Genomic DNA, 5,587 nt, shown 5'->3' on the forward strand with positions numbered 1-5,587 from the left:
GCAAAAGTCTCCAGGTGCCTTTGAATGGAGGGACCCATTTGCCCTGGAGGCTACCCAATATACCTGGACAGTGCTTCCATAGGGTTTTCCATAGGGTTTCCCCATCTTTCTGGAAATGTGTTAGCAAGGGAGCTGAGGGAAATGAGCCTTGAGAAGGGAACAATGCTACAAAAAGTTGATGATTGATTGATAAGTAGTGTAACAAAGCAAGATTCAGATCAAAACACTGTTAAAGTCCTAAGTTTTCTGGGAAAAAGGGGATGTAAAGTCTCCCAGACCAAAGGTCAGATCTCATAGTATTTAGGATTTGTTTTGACCCCTGGGGCACGAGCTCTGGCCATAGATTGAAAGCAGCAATGAGGGCATTACCACCTCCAACCACAAAGAGGTGGATCAGAGGCTTTCTAGGGATGCTGGGTTCTGTCCTATCTGGACTCCAGATCATGGCTTTGTACCAAAACCCCAACTTCCCTGGTGGCTCATGGGTAAAGAATCAGCCTGCCAATGCAAGAGACACAGGTTCGATCCCCGGGTTGGAAAGATCCCCTAGAGAAGAAAATGGCAACCTACTCCGGTATTCTTGCCAGGGAAATCCCATGGACAGAGGAGCCTGGTAGGCTACAGTGAACAGGGTCACAAAGAGTCAGAGACGACTAAGCGACTAAGGACGTACATACAGCAAAACCCCAATATGATGCTCTAAAGGGAGGAGAAAGGGAACCTCTTCAGTGGATTAAGGACCACCAGCAGGCCTTTAAGACTCTAAAGACTGAGCTGAGTAAAGCACCAGCAACAGGGCTTCCAAATTTGGATAAGCCCTTTACCCTATACCTTCATGACAGCACTAGGAGTTCTGGCCCAAAGGTTGGACCAGAACAGAGACCAATGGCTCTGGGATGGCCAAGCTTCCTGCAGGCAGTAGCAGCCACAGCTGTTGGTTAATGAGCTTCCAAGTTCACCCTGGGACAACACTTAGATGGATTAACCCGTCATCAGGTACAATCCGGAGATGGCAATGGCACCCCACTCCAGTACTCTTGCCTGGAAAATCCCATGGACAGAGGACCCTGGTAGGCTACAGTCCGTGGGGTCACTAAGCGTCGGACATGACTGAGGGACTTCACTTTCACTTTTCACTTTCATGCATTGGAGAAGGAAATGGCAACCCACTCCAGTGTTCTTGCCTGGAGAATCCCAGGGATGGGGGAGCCTGGTGGGCTGCTGTCTATGGGGTCTCACAGAGTCAGACACGACTGAAGTGACTTAGCAGCAGCAGCAGCAGGTACAATCTGTGCTGGAGATCAAAGGACATCATTGGTTGACTAGGGGAAGGTTAATAGATGTCACGCTCTATTGGATACCCCCAACATTCCCTTAAAGTTATGTCAAACCTTGAACCTTGCAACTGTGCTTCCAGCTGTTAAGAATGGAAATATGTTGCATCAGTGTATAGAGACCATAGAAAAAAGTTACTCCAGCAGGTCTGATCATTTACATGAACCTTTTGACAGCCCTGAGGACAAATGGTTTATTGACGGGAGTGGTTTTACAGCCATGGTAACCTGAAAGGCAGTGTATGCCATGTCGGTCTAGTTGAAGGCACAGAAGCCAAGGCCCTGACACCCAGACATCGTCTGAGCTAATTGTATGAATGAGAGTTTTGCAATCAGGGAAGGAGAAAAAATTAAATATTTTTACTGACTCTAAACATGAGTTCCATGCTGCTGCCACATGCTCTCGGGGAGGGCACCAGCCACCACACCTACTCCTCCAATTAAGGGAATAATGGTCAGCACATGCTGAGGAAAAATGGAACAGACATCCATACTAAAAACAGCCTTCAGACCAAAAATATTAAACCCATGCAAGCTACATGTGCAGGATCTCACACAAAAATAGCTCTCTGAGACTACAGTAGATAATTGTTTTTTCCTAAACTCAGAGTAAGAGAAATATAAGAAAAAAATGAAGAAGCAAAGGAACCGCTCCCAGTTAAAAGATCAAGAGAATTTCCCTGAAAGAACAACGGAACAGATCTCTTCAGTCTGACAAGACACCCAGTTCAAAAAGGAGACAGTGAAACTCCTGAAAGAATTAAGAATGTCTACTGACAGAACCTCTTGATGAGGGTAAAGAAGGATAGTAAAAAAGCCAGCTTGAAACTAAATATTAAAAAAAAAAAAAAACTAAGATCATGGCATCCGGCCCCATTACTTCATGGCAAATAGTAGGGGGAAAGGTGGAAACTGACAGATTTCGTCTTCTTGCGCTCTAAAATCACTGAGCATGACTGCAGCCATGAAATCCGAAAAGGATTGCTTCTTGGCAGGAAAGCAATAACAAACTTAGACAGTGTGTTGAAAAGCAGAGACATCACTCTGCCGACAAAGGTCTGTAAAGTCAAGGCCACGGTCTTCCCAGTGGTCATGTACCATTGTGAGAGCTGGAACATAAAGAAGGCAGAGAGCCAAAGAATTGATGCCTTTGAACTGTGGGGCCGGAGATGACTAACAAAGAGATCAAACCAGTCAATCTTAAAGGAAATTAATCAGGAATATTTGTTGGAAGGACTGATGCTGAAGCTCCAGTATTTTGATCGTCTGATATGAACAGCCAACTCATTGGAAAAGACCCTGACGCTGGGAAATATTGAGGGCAAAAGGATGAGAGGGCATCAGAGGTTGAGATGGCTGGATGGCATCACCAATGCAATGGATGTGAACTTGGGCAAACTCCAGGAGAGAAGAGTAAGGGACAGGGAGGCCAGGCATGCTGCAGTTCATGGGGTCACAAAGAGTCAGACATGACTGAGCAACTGAACAACAACAACATTGACAGAAATGCAGATTAGTGGTTCAAGATGGCAGAGTAGAAGGCCATGCGCTCATCTCCTGTGAGAGCACCAAAATTGCAACTAGCTGTTGAACAACCATCAACAGGAGGACACTGGAATCCACCAAAAAAAGATACCCCACATCCAAAGACACAGGAGAAACTGCAACAAGACTGTAGGATGGGCACAATCATGATAAAAATCAAATCCCATATCTTCTGGGTGGGCAACCCACAAACTGGAGAACAATAATACCAAAGAAATTCTCCCACTGTTGTGAAGGTTCTTCTTAGTTCCACATCAGGCTTCCCAGCCTGGGGATCCAACAAAGGGAATGGGAATCCCCAAGGAATCTGACTTTGAAGGTTAGTGGGATTTAATTACAGGACTTCATATGACTGGGGGAAATGGACTCCTTTCTTGGAGCACACAAACAAAACCTTGCATGCACCAAGACCCAGGGGAAAGGAGCAGTAACCCCACAGGAGACTGAACCAGTTCAGTTGTGTCCGACTCTTTGAGACCCCATGAACTGCAGCACCCCAGGCCTCCCTGTCCATCACCAACTCCTGGAGTCCACCCAAATCCATGTCCATTGAGTCGATGATGCCATCCGACCATCTCATTCTCTGTTGTCCCCTTCTCCTCCTGCCCTCAATCTTTCCCAGCATCAGGGTCTTTTCCAGTGAGTCAACTCTTTGCATGAGGTGGCCAAAGTATTGGAGTTTCAGCTTTAGCATCAGTCCTTCCAATGAACACCCAGGACTGATCTCCTTTAGAATGGACTGGTTGGATCTCCTTGTGCTCCAAGGGACTCTCAAGAGTCTTCTCCAACACCACAGTTCCAAACCATCAATTCTTTGGTGCTCAGCTCTCTTTATAGTCCAACTCTCACATCCATACATGACTACTGGAAAAACCATAGCCTTGACTAGATGGACCTTTGTTGACAAAGTAATTATAACTTTCTTTCCAAGGAGTAAGCGTCTTTTAATTTCATGGCTGCAATCACCATCTGCAGTGATTTTAAAGCCTCCCAAAATAAAGTCTGACACTGTTTCCACTATTTCCCCATCTATTTGCCATGAAGTGATGGGACTGGATGCCATGACCTTAGTTTTCTGAAAGTTGAGCTTTAAGCCAACTTTTTCACTCTCCTTTTTTACTTTCTTCAAGAGGCTTTTTAGTTCTTCTTCAGACAGAAAGCCAAATTTTAAACAAATGAAAGCACTATAAAAGACCTATGCCAATCTATGCATAATAGAGATTCCAGAAGGAGAAGAGGAAAGGGGATAAAAAATGCACTTGAAGAAATTATGGCTGAAAACTTCCAAACCTAAAGAAGGAAACAGATATCTAAGTACAGGAAGCACAGAGGGTCCCAAACAAGATGAACCCAAATAGACCTACACCAAGACACATTATAATTGAAATGGTATAAGTTAAAGAGAATTCTAAAGGCAGCCAGAGAAAAACAGTTAATTACAAGGGAACTCCCATAAAGCTATCAACTGATTCCTGAACAGATATGTTACAAGCAAGAAGGGAGGGTCAAGACATATTTAAAGTCCTGAAAGGAAGAATCTGCAACCTAGGATATTCTACTCAACAAGATTATAATTTAGAATAGAAGAAGAGATAAAGAATTTCTCAGACAAGCAAAAATTAAAGAACACAACAGCACTACTAAATCTGACAGAAATATTGAAAGGTCTTCTCTAAATAGAAAAGAAGCAAGAAGCTATAGGAAAGAGAAAACCACAATTGGAAAGTAAATCACTTAAATAAGCCAGCAGACAGATTTTTAAATTTTAAAAATCTTGTGAAAAGCAATCATTACCACAATGAAAACCAAAATAATAAACATAAAGATGTAAAAGAAGACATCAAAACCATAAAATGTGAGGTAGGAGAGTAATAAAATGTAGTCTTTTTTTTAAAGAATGTGTTTAAGCCTAAATGACCATAATCCCAAAGAAAGGCAATGCCAAAGAATCCTCAAACTACCGCACAGTTGCACTCATGTCACACGCTAGTAAAGTAATGCTCAAATTTCTCCAAGCCAGGCTTCAGCAATATGTGAACCATGAACTTCCAGATGTTCAAGCTGGTTTTAGAAAAGGCAGAGGAACCAGAGATAAAATTGCCAACATCCGCTGGATCCTCGAAAAAGGAAGAGAGCTCCAGAAAAAAAAAAAATTTCTGCTTGACTGACTATGCCAAAGCCTTTGACTGTGTGGATCACAATAAACTGTGGAAAATTCTGAAAGAGATGGGAATACCAGACCACCTGATCTGCCTCTTGAGAAATTTGTATGCAGGTCAGGAAGCAACAGTTAGAACTGGACATGGAACAACAGACTGGTTCCAAATAGGAAAAGGAGAACGTCAAGGCTGTATATTGTCATCCTGCTTATTTAACTTATATGCAGAGTACATAATGAGAAACGCTGGGCTGGAAGAAGCACAAGCTGGAATCAAGATTGCCAGGAGAAATACCGATAACCTCAGATATGCAGATGACACCTTATTGCAGAGAGTGAAGAACTAAAAAGCCTCTTGATGAAAGTGAAAGTGGAGAGTGAAAAATTTGGCTTAAAGCTCAACATTCAGAAAACTAAGATCCTGGCATCTGGTCCCATCACTTCATGGGAAATAGATGGGGAAACAGTGGAAACAGTGTCAGACTTTATTTTTCTGGGCTCCAAAATCACTGCAGATGGTGACTGCAGCCATGAAATTAAAAGACGCTTA

The sequence above is a fragment of the Bison bison genome, unplaced genomic scaffold, assembly GCF_000754665.1.
Source record: "Bison bison bison isolate TAMUID 2011002044 unplaced genomic scaffold, Bison_UMD1.0 scf7180017864471, whole genome shotgun sequence".
NCBI lineage: Eukaryota > Metazoa > Chordata > Mammalia > Artiodactyla > Bovidae > Bison > Bison bison.